Source organism: Arachis duranensis, chromosome 9 (genome assembly GCF_000817695.3).
Source record: "Arachis duranensis cultivar V14167 chromosome 9, aradu.V14167.gnm2.J7QH, whole genome shotgun sequence".
Classification (NCBI taxonomy): Eukaryota; Viridiplantae; Streptophyta; class Magnoliopsida; order Fabales; family Fabaceae; genus Arachis; species Arachis duranensis.
Window position 1 is genome coordinate 10,204,584 of NC_029780.3, and position 12,699 is coordinate 10,217,282.

At 33.8% G+C, this 12,699-nt stretch overlaps 1 pseudogene; it reads right to left on the reverse strand.

Annotated features, from left to right (window-relative positions):
- Positions 1-5,497, reverse strand: part of LOC107464653 (extra-large guanine nucleotide-binding protein 1-like) — a 6,005-nt pseudogene extending 508 nt beyond the window's left edge.
- Positions 5,498-12,699: the final 7,202 nt, after the last annotated feature.

A 12,699-nucleotide genomic window follows, 5' to 3' on the forward strand; every position in this document is an offset into this window, starting at 1 on the left:
AGTCCATTTTCTCAAAAGTTGGATGAGTAACAATGGTGTCAAAAAGCTTCCTGCTTGATAACATCTTGTTAGTGATGCAACCATTTCCTTCCGCAGAAAATTGATCGTAGTCACTCAAGGCAACAGAGAAGACGACCATGCCAACATCCTCTAACATCTCTAGCCACTTGCAATTTTCTCCTATTCCTCTTGCATGCGCTGTAATTAGTTGATACCTGTAAACCAAACAATGAATGAAAAGCACACTACAGATCAGAAAGCTTTCATATCCGCTCTGCACATGTCATTCTTTCCACTAAAAAACTTTTCATTTATGAGGGCATATTTAAGTTCATAAAAGTAACATTTTTCAGATGTTTAAAGGTAGTTTTCCAAACATATGAATGCATCATTCTTGGAAACATATGTCAACTTTTACACGATAAACCTGACTGTTGCATTTTGATAGCATGCCTCTGTGATCTAAGCATCAATGAAGTAAAAGAAAAAACCGTTCACCAGATGTCATTTGACTATAAATACATTCATGTTGGTAGAAAGAACCTCCATTTTGTTTGATAAACATAACAACAGTAATAGCAGAGAACCAGAGCATAACACAATCACTTTCCGATGCATTTATGATGGGGGTAAACTTTCCATCAACTTCATAGACACCCTACTCCTACAGTAGGTACGCTGTATTATGCTAAAACATGATAACAGCAATAACAGAACATTTCTCACATATCATAATTGGCAACAAGTTAGCCACAAAACTTTTGGCTTACCTAGCAAAAGAATCATGTAAACTGATGGTATCAACACTTTCCTCAGGAGTTGATGTGGGAAATGAGAACTCCACACAAGCCAGTCCATTGGATGAAGTAACTCCTTCAGCATAGAGAATATCTAAATCTGATGGCTCATAATCAGCCCTCAATATCTCAACAACCTTAACAAAGATTTTACATGTCATAAACATTGTCCTTGGGCAGCACAAGATTCTCAAGCCACTCATCAAGCAATAATTTTCAAAAGAAAAGTAAAGAAATATATGCAATAATTATAATAATAGATAGAAATATGGCGCAAGAACTTCATAGACACTCCTGATGAAAAAATATTCGCTTAAAAAGAGAATAAGTTTATTGGTTTGGCATCATATAGATTATTTAGCTAGCATAACTAAAAGCATAAAAGAAAGGGATTGACGACCAGCCAAATAATTGACCTGAGAAAGTATAAAGCATATGCTAGGCTCATATAAACTCTCTATATGGAACTTAAATGCTTTCTATAGCACAACCGTCACTTCCCTTGATTAAGGTTCTCTATAATAGAATGTTCTGAATGCAGTAACCAAAACCTTTGATTAGAATTAACCTAAGCAACAAGTAAAAATCATTATCCCTACCCTCCATCAGTTTGCTCATTTTTTATTTGCACAGGGTCCTAATTGATCAAAGATAAATCTGTTTGATATAATAGATAGAATTTCCTAAACTACCAGAATCAGACAAGATATTTATATATTCAAATAAATAATAATTACTCTTTGGAACAAAATAAACATTACAAAAAGATTATGTTGTGAAAAGTTATTGACATTTTGAGATTTCTTATACCCAGAATTTTAACACAATATCATCCATAAGAAATTCTTGCCTAAGCACAAATTTACCAGCCTGGAGTTCTTAAAGAGTGCCTTAATTAGCTGTTCCCTTTCATACATATCATAGAGTTAAATATTTATTTATCCTACTCAATAGAGGACTCCAGTATCTAGTCACAAAATCCACCCATGTCTTTCTTAAAGTTCTCTCACCGCCACCAACTCAAAAGACATCCTGCTCTTAGCATTTTCATCCATAAGCAAGCAATTATATAAATATGTAAATGTCAGCCATACGATCATATGCAATCAAAGTGTCGAGCATTTCTATTTCTCTTCTTCTTTTGTAGGTAGCCTTAATGGCTGCACTACTCCACATCTCCTCAATCAATGGTGCATATTCACGAGTAGCTGCAGGAAAGATGGCATCAAGTTTGCCCGAAGCCATAGTTCTCAGCAGCCAATCAGAGAAAGCTTTTAGCTTTGTGCCAATGGAATAGATTGTCTTGTTGTTTGAACTGACTCCTGTTGTTAACCACAATGGAATCATCCAATCTTTAGTACAAATGGACCAGCAAAATTTGATATTTCTCTGCTTGATATACAGTATTTCCTTTTTACAATTCTAAATTTAATTTGAGCAGCATCCCATAGTAGTAAAGTCCTATGTGTGTGTGTGTGACAATTTTCAATGTTCAGTCTACAGTTGTCACTTTGGATGGAACAAGGTAAGATATAACTATTTCATTTTAGTACACACTAAAAGTTGTGACCCATAATGGCACTTGAAGACATTTTAGACACTAATAATACACACCAATTCTGCACATATACAAGCTTGCTGCAAACCATTTTAATAGGGCTGAAGAAGGATTGAGTTGAAGCAAAACAGAAAGAATGTGAAGTTGAGATAATTGACAGAATTGAAGATTTTGTATATTGAATTGAATATGGGTTTTCAGCATATGACCTAGAACATTATGATGAGTTTATATACAATTAGAGGTTACACACTCCACACGCATATAGTCTTGCATAACTTAAGTAACTACCAATTGCTCAAAACAGAATTGATAACAGATTGAAAACAGAATTATGGAATTGGTAAGCCTCAGTTGCTTGTCTGTGAAGGAAGTCTCTAAGCTTCATTACATTTGGATGACCAACTAGATGGTGACCATTTGATGCATATTAAACCATGTCTATGGTGCTTTAGAAGGAAGAAAGCTAGGCCAAGTAGTCAATTTAGTAGAAGAAAAAGGAGAAATTGAACTCATACCTGTAGAATCAAGTACATCAGATTGTCTTTTCTTCATATTCCACAGACTTTCTTCCTCAAAACGCTCACGACCTTCAAGTAGTAAACCAATATAGGAATATACGTTCGTTTGAATGGTCAACTTTATACTTTCACGTTCTTCTTTTGAGAAAGGGATGTCTTTGTAAAGTATCTTGGCCTGCCATAACCATTTACAATTCTCTAACTATATTTATTTCTTAGCTTTTAGCAACAGATATCTTATTCGAGAAAGAATCAGTACAAAGTAGGAAACTGTTGCCCAATCAACTACACTGCAACATATCACAAAAAGAATTATGACTAAGTTTGTATTTATGTTTAAACTTTAGACTACTACTCCCAAAAGCATTTCACATGTCAGTTTTATAAGTTACATGAATTATCATTTTGTTGAGCACACTTACCACCCACATTTGTCCAACATAATCTTTCCAACTAGTAACTAACAAATGAAAAATCACCTGCTTAAAAATAGCACTTGTTCCAGATCCACCATAGCCAACTAAGAGGAGCTTCTGAACTATTCCATGCTCAAGGTAATCAGGAACTCTTTTGCTAACTGGACTGGAGGTTCGTTCCCCACACAAAATTAAACATTTAGAAGGAATTGGCAGGGACAGTAAAGCACATACAAGCTTCGTTCCAGACTATACAAGCAACAGAATACTGTGTTATAATGAAAGAAAACAAACAAAATAAGACAAATAGTCTTCACAAAACAAAAAATAAATAAAGAAATAAAGAAAAAAAAGGAACATCACCTTTCCCCATATATTCCCTCTTATATTTTTCTGTCCCTCTTCTTGGTATGAACCATCCTCATTAACCCAAAAATGTGGGTTACCAGCGCATTGAACTCCTGCCAACTGCCAAACAACAACAATTTTGTTTAACAACGAACAAGTTATTAGGAGTTTAAGGCACATCCTTCTAAATTCCTACAAAAAATATTTTCCTTTCATATAATTATGGAATATAATTTCAACCTGCAACATTCGGAGCTCGACTTTTGTTATTTCCCTGCCATTGATGTAAACCTGCGTGTTCCCATTGCTAGCATCCGGCTTGATTGGACCCCCAACATTCAGATGGGGACTCTGCAAGGCTTCTGTCCTTCCTGTGAAATTTACAGAAAACAATCATGATCCACAACAAATCACAAGCAGTTAACCAATAATCAATGATACAAATGCATATAAAAAAACAGAACAAACATACCTCTCCCCAAAGACCAGATACTTTATCATACCAATAACTCCCCGGCTTAAGCTTCTTCGGAGGAGCAGCGCAATTCTGCAACGTAACCAGTTCCTCAAACGAAAGTGGCCTCCCATTGACACAAATATACTCCGGAGGAAGTTGATTCACCTCACAAAACCTCTCAGCCTTCATTATCTGCCGAACCTCCAACTCATTAAGCAACCTCCTGAAAATCCTAGAGCACTTCCCTAAACTCTCTCTTTTAGACTCATCAATTGGATACCCAATACAATCAACACACTTTCTTCCTTCAGGCATTGAACCCATAGCATCAAGCACGCAATTCCCACAATACTTTGCAGAACAAACCAGACACACCTCTTTCTCCGTGAACCTGCTACCCTTGAAACACCGGTAGCACAAACCTTTGTTTCCTTTAGTCACAGGAGCCGGCTTAACCGGTTCACATTCATCGACCAAAGCTTCATTACGATTACCATCACCATCAACATCATCATTATCTGAATCATTATTAACAGTGAAAGTAAGAATAGGTGCACGTTTAACATCATACGCATATTCACGTTCGTCGTTAAAATCTGCATTCTTTGCAGATGAATGACTAGACGATTCGAAATCCAAACTCAATAAGGAATCGGTGAACGCCCAATTTGAATAGTTGAAATCTGAACTCTCCTTCACGCCATGCAAGTTTCTCAACTCGTGCGATTGTTCCTCGCTGCTGAACTCGCCCGCGTCGTTGCTCCGACCGGCGCCGTCTTCGAAGGCGATCACAGAGGTCGGAGACACGGTGGTATTGCCGTCGCCGGAACCGACATTGCTGCTTCGGTTGAAAGCTCTCATGGAAGCAGGAGAAGACGCTGGTCCTGTGCCGTGCGGTTTGAGCTCCTTGGAGAATCTCGTGCTGCAGTTCGCCGGCGCCGGCATCGGATGCGCCATCGGAATAGACATGTCGACGCTTAGCGACACAGCCCGGGGAATATCGAGCCAAGATTGATGAACGTAATGGAACCGTCAACATGGAAAATAAAAAATGGAAGCTCTTCAAGCACATCTAAGGTTCGAACCAAAACCACAAATTAACATTTCAAGATAAAGGGAAAAAGTGTGAGTTTTCTTTCTTTCTTTCTTGCTTTCTTTATTTCTAAACCAAAAAAAAAAGGTCGCCTAAGAGTTTGGAATCTAATGTAAACAAAGAAAAGGAACACCGACTGTCGAGTAAGAAGAAAGGTGATGAGTGAAAGTGAGAATGAGATTTTCTCGAAAACGCGGAGCAGCAGTGTAAAGTATGTTTGTTTATGGCATCATATATATACACACTGGGTGTGAAGCCGTGAAGGCTAAGGTGACTAGATGAGGCTCGAGGATTTGGGGTCAGCCATGAACCTGGCTCCGTTTGACTTGCTAGTTGCTACTGCAGGTGGTGACAAGTTTTTAGCACTTGAAAATTAAAAATAAGGAAAACACTATCGAATCAAAAGTCAATATTGTTTTAGGATAAATTGTCATTTTAACAGCTCTGATTTGGATGGTCCAAATTGCAAAGGTGATTACTCTCATACCTCAACATTTGTGCTAAAACTCATACTTTATGTATGTGGACCAATATAATATAGACATGTGGCATCATTAATTCTAGTCAATTAATAATTAAATAATTTTAAAATTTTAAAATTTAATGTATTTTAAAAGTATATTAAATATTATTTGTATACAAATACGAATACGTATATACTTTAATCATATATGATTAATTATGATTAAACATTTTTGTTTATTAAAATTAAAACAAAATTAAAATAAATAATCCTCATCACGCTATCTACGACTACTTGTAATTATGATCAACACTCAACGAGGTTATTCTATCTTTTCTTCTCCTTCTCCTAATTTCTATTGTCTTCACCGTCCCTGCAAATTTCTGCCAGTTTCTATTTCCATTCGTTCTAAGTTTCACTTAATTTGGGGATTTTATCCAAAATCAGGGCTGAACAAAACACCTCTTCCCTTTCCCATCAATCTTCTCTTCCTACCAAAACACCCACTGGCTGAACACCCAACCCTTCATATCTAAACCTCTCCACCATTGCCGTTCACCGCCGCCGCTCACCGACACCGCCAGATCCCTTCTATCTCACAGGCGTTCGTCTATCTCCATCTCCATCACCCGTCGTTAGCCTCCGTGACCACGATTATAGCGCCCCCTCTTTCCGCCTCCAACAGCAGTGTTGCCGCCGTCTTTCACATCCTGAGCCTCTGTGACTCCTGTGTTCGCCGCCTCTGATCCACCAGCGTAGCGGCGTTCTCCATCACCACACCCCTGACGTTAGGTTAGGCATTTATCCTCTGTTTAAATAATGAATTTCATTTTTTTTTTGTTATGGGATTGTTTCGATGCTTGCGTGTTCAAACGGTGAATTTTATTTTTATTGATTTCTTTATGAAACAAATTTGCTGCCATTGATACAATTTTTCTATCTTGTATATCTACTATATAGATTGATCAACTAGATTAATTACACTATATTTTATGATTGACTCTGGAATTTGAAGTAATTAATCACCTAATTGAAATTATGTTTTCAATTGTTGAGCCAATATAAGTTCACTGTTTAATCCTAAAATTGCTATTTGGAATCTTGTTTAATTATCACCCCCAAATTATAGAAGAAACAATAAATGATTGGTTGTGTGTATACTAATTCTATGAAGAGCATTTGCATTTGTCAAACAGGTTGCTGATTACTTTTCGTTCCTTGAAGTAGTCTTCGTATTTCTCATCTATTCACATTTTAAGATTCTGGTTAACAATGAGAATTAGAACATTATCTATAATAAATTATTGTCAATTTAACAGATTAAAGTTTTAGGAAGAAAAGAATGAAGAAAAGGAAGACAAGAAAAGTTTAAAAAGAGCGAATTTAGTATTTAATTTTCTCTTGAATGCATCTGAGTTATATTTAAAGTTTTGGAATTCGACCTATCATGAAGCTCGGTTAAGCTTTTTTTTCTTTTTTGTTTAGAGTTTTGGAACTTAACAAATCATGACTGTCTAGTTTAATTTAATTTTTTTTGCGTGTTTAAAGGCAGTTTCATCATTTCCATTTTTAATTTATTTTTCTTATCTAATTTAATTTGGTTGTGTTTGTCTTCCTTCTCTCATGTCTATAGGTATTTAAAAAGTTTCATGTTCATTTTAAGTGGTATGTCTTTTCTGATTATCATAAGTTGTGCAGAGATGTTATTGGTTTCAATTCATCACATTTTCATTGCCAATCTACAAACCACACCCAAATAGAAAGGAGAGAGTTAGCTGGTTTCACTTTCACTTTCAGTCGCCCAAAATTGTCTCATTTTTGTGAATTAGCCTGTATGTAAAATGAAAAAAGTTGGAAAAAGAGAAGAGGTTAGGGATCAACTATTTTTTTGTAACGTATTTAAATGAGCAATATTTGAAGTTATTCACTTTTAAAATTAATTAGTAACGTATTATTTATTTATTGTCATCATTATTATTAAGTATAATGGTAAAGTAAAATATTATCTCCTTTAAGAATTTTTTTAAATAAGGTTGGAAAGTTAAATTGTATATTATTTACTTGAATAATAATGCTAATAGTCAACAAATATTTTTAATATATGTATAATTACTAATAAATATTTTTTATGTATTTATAATATTTTTTATATTTAATAAAAGAAATTGTCACATAATCTCACCAATATTACTTTTTTGAAATCATTCTTTTAAAAAAATATTCTAGAAACAAATAAATGATTTATGTTTTAAAATTTGAATTGAACTTGATTAGTATCATATTAATTACTGATTGTCATCATTCAAGTATAAAAATAATAAATTAAATTAATGTAGTAACGTATTAATAATCATATAAATAAATAATCATTATTTAACATTTATTCTCACCATTCAAGTATAAACTAGTAACATATTAATAATTTATTAAAATATGCCTAATGACAATAAATTAAATTATAGTATCTTTAAATGAAAATACCGAAATAGTTTTTTCCAAAATAAAAAAATTGTAACGACACTAATTTGGGGTATAAAAACAATGGCTTCAATTGTATTATGCCACTAAATATGCATAGATCATAACTTGAGAAAGGTGTGGGTAGATTTAAAAAATTTTAATATTTACATACTTATCTAACTCATCATGAAATTGAATTTGTACACGTATTAAAAAGTCATTAATTCAATTGAATGCATTCATGCATGAATCTATTATGATTTTGAACCATTAATTGAATTGAATTCATTTAAGGCATGAATCCATCATGAAATTAAAATGTACATGTATTAATAAGTCATGACTCATGAAAAGTAATACTCAAATTAAGTATTTAATTTCTGAAAAAATATTTATTAAAACTTTGTAAAATATAAAAGTAAGGAAACTTGTATCTCAAATTCCAAAAACGGATATTAAAAACTACATATAAGGATCTCAACAATTCTACCACATTGTTCCAACAAAAAATTTAAATTCAAATAAAATTACTTTTTAACTAAATTCTTATTTTTCTCTTCAATCTTCTTGTAGTTTTTTTCTGCAGCTTTTAAAATGACTCCTTGTTTTGTATTGTATGGTTTAATAACCAAATCAAGAGCAATGCGCATTCTTGTTGTGTCGTCAATCTATAATTGAAATAAAAAATAATAAGTAACAAATCATGAATTTAAAAGTAACTAATAATTATTAAATAATATTAAAATGTGCGTACCTTGATGGAATAATTGTCATTTTTAGCACAATCTTTCATCCAAGTTGCTACCCAAATTTCACAATCATTACTATTTTAATAGTGTAGAAAAAAAAACACATATAAGAAAGTATACAACATAATATAAGAGAAATAAAGTAGAGATACGATTAGATCATTACGAGCCAATTTTTTGTTCTCCTGTTTCTATATGCTTTGGATCAGCGAAACGAAAAACTTTAGGCCTAACAGTGGTTTCAAGATCATAAAATGAGTCATCTTGAAGCATCTCTTCAATGTACATATTAGTTAAGTTAAATTAGTTAAACACTACTCCTATACAAAAATTTACATATGAATCATAGATGTTAACGTTATAGATTTAAATAATTACCAGCTTCCTAATATTAAAATCTTTTCTCTCCATCTTTTCATAGTTTGCTTAGAGTCCAACCAAATTATCTGAAGTTCGTGCATATCAAACACAACAAGATACCAATGGATGTTGTCTTCATTGACAGACACAAATATCTAAATATAAAATCAAATTAAATAAATTTTAATAAAAGTAAGTATTGAATATTGAGGTTATATTTAGTTTAAGTTAAAGTATTTTTACCTTATGAAGAGTTTCTACCTTTCCCATAAAAGATTTTTGATACTGTACTATCATTTTGGAAGGAGGATTTTTTCCCATGAGTGCAAGTTTCTAAACAAATGTAAAAATATACATTAACGATATAGGAGTATAATATATAAGAATAAAATAAGTTAATTACATGTAATTAGTAATTAATAATTAATTACTTACAGAAAACACAGTAGGCATATACCAATGTCTTAGATATCCCAAATCTGACCTTTCCTCGTTAGTTAGCATATGAGCATACACACATAGTATCTAAATACAAAAAAAAAATCAGATTCAGTTGGCTCATTTTTTTTAGACAATAAAACATGAAAATTAATATAATTATATTTATCTTTTTAAAAAAAATAATAATTAAGAAAAAAAATACTTACATCTTCATCAATCCATCCCTTGGGAATTAAGTTGAAAAAACTGTCCCTATTTGCATCAAACTTGAAACCTCTTGCTAAAATTTCATGTCTGTTATAATTTTTTTTGCAATTAAAAGATGTAATTATTTAAATTCTTATATATAATGTTACAAAACAGTAAAAAAAATGTAAATTATATATCATATCTACCTATTAATTTTATCTTCTTTGTCAGATCCAAATATATATGTAGCCACTTGTATGTCTGTTTCATCTAATTTCATTCCAGCAGGTGGTCTAAATACAACCAGAAGCCATTGTAATTGAACCAATACATAAAAATAAATTAGAAAATTTTTGTAACACTAAAATTTTTGAATACAAACAAATTTAAAATCTTCAGAAGATTCACTTAAAAAAAAGAACAAAAAATTATAACTTACAAATGGTGCTTCAATTCCAGAGTCGTTCTGGCGCAAACTTAAGTTTGGCAAAGTGTTATGGTTGATGGAATATCCAGTTGGAGAACCCTTACCCAACAAAGACTTTGAAATTTCAGTTGGTGACGATTTTGGAGAATATAGTTTTTTTCCAACTGAACCTTTGCGTGGTAATTCTTTTTTACGCTCAGCATTAACGTTAGTCTTCTTGGCTATTGTTTTAGTACTTTTGTCTACGGGAGACTTGAGTTTTCCCATAATAGCATCGGTTAAAGGGAGGAGGATATGGAGGCATATGCATGTGAATGGAAGGGGGTGTACATGGAGGTGAGGTTTGAGTAAATCCTGGAAAATGACCATAAAAATTTGGCGGTATAGGGTGGAAGAAAGGCATTATGGGTTGATGTAAACCAGTAGAAAAATTTGGTTGATTGATAGAATACATCTTTTGAAGATTATTAACAGTTTCTTCCATTTGCTTGAGTTGTATATCCATTTCTTCATATTTTTTATTGTTGACCTGTTAAAGACATGAAATTATTTTAAGACAGGTTATTATTCTTTCAAAATACCATTTTTAAGTGATGAACTTCACTTCTGGTGCTTTGATTTCTTCTTCCTTCATGATTGAGTTTTCTTTGTGCTCAAATAATATTGTGTTATCGTGACTGTATGAAAAAGAAAAAAAAATCATAAGATACATAATTAGTTATATTAGTACTTAATTTTTTTTAAGAAAATACATTATTACAAAAGAAGATTATGTAAAAAACCTGGAAGATATCTCAATAGGATCGATTTGGACATCAATTTTAGTTCGTTTGGACATAGTTTCGCTAACTCCATCTCCATCCATGGATTCTTGTAAATGAAAAGAATGAATTGATTTGAAAAATTATGTGTATTAGTAAGATGTAATCAACTAATTCTATTAATTTTATAGTGTAGTTTAGTGCATATTTTCAAAAGGCCATTTCCATTTTTGTTTTAGGTAAGTTGATTGATTTTAGTCCATTACACATTACTGATTAGAACTTTCTATATTTATTTTGAAAGTTTTTCAATTTGACCTATTATAAACATAATTACATATAATTTGTGAGTTTCCTATTTTGTGGATTCGTACGTTAATAAATTTTCACTTTATATTAAAAAGGGTAAAAAACCATAATAAGCCAACTGACTCCAAAAATTACGTAAATAAGCCAAAACAAAAATCGTTTCAGCAATAAGCCAGATCGAGTTTTTATATAATTCGAACCAAGTTAGTTCGAACTGTAATTGTTAGTAAATCGAACCAGGAGAGTTCGAATTAGTTGTTTTGGGTTGGTATTAAATCGAACCAGTTTGGTTCGAATTAAGAATGAATGTAATTCGAACCAGGTTGGTTCGAATTATAGAGAGAGACGCTTCTGGTGTAATTCGAACCGGGCTTGTTCGAATTACACAAATCATAGTTCGAACCAGACCGGTTCGAATTAGTTTGAGACTGAGCTGTATATATATGGTTCCAAACGTGAGTTAGTCTCATTAGAGGGAGTAAGATGGCTAGTGAGGAGAGTTTTGTGGTTTTGGTGCACCACAGAGGATCTGTTAATAGAAAAACTCGTTCCGGAGTAAAGTTCACAGATAAGAATCCTCTATGTATTATCGTAACTTGTTAGCGCTGTACTAATGAAGCTCGGTCTGGAAGGTGCGAAGCGGGTAAAGAAGTTTTTCTATCGCATTCCAGTCACGGTGCTACAGAATACCGTGAAGTATGATTGCTTCACGATTAATAATGATGTGGACTTGCAAGTAATGTTTCTTTGTCGGCAGCAGTTTCCGGAGGTGTGGACACCAGAGTTGTTGGCACGGCTGGTTGATGTGGTATCCAGCTCCGGCGGTTCGAACCGGAATACGAACACTATAGCAAATCCAGCAGGTTCTAGTTCCCGGCCTGCCGTTGCTTCCTCCTCTGTCCCTGTGTACGAACCAGTGGTCCAACCTGTCCCCTCTCCGTCTTTTGCTGTTGACCTCAATGGCACCGAAGGCGACGAGGTAGTGGAAAGGGAAAATTTGGCGAACGCTTTAGTGGGAGTTGCACCTGTTGGCGTTGGAGACGGTTTTTTGGGTGATGAAGAGGAGGATGACGTCGAGCCGGATATGATTGACGATGACAGCGCTGATGATATTGGAGCGGATGGATCTACATTGGCGGTAGGTGGTTCTAGCTCTGGCTCACAGCAGTATCCACCACATTTTTCCTCGTTGGACTTGGACGCCATGAGACATGAGGGGGTTTTAGGGCACGCTGTTGGATTCGGAGCTAGAGATGCGGAAGGGACTGGTGGTCTGACAGAGTTCCAAGTTGGTCAGCAATTCCAGGATAAAGATGAGGCCCTTTTAAGTGTGAAGACTTACAGCATCCG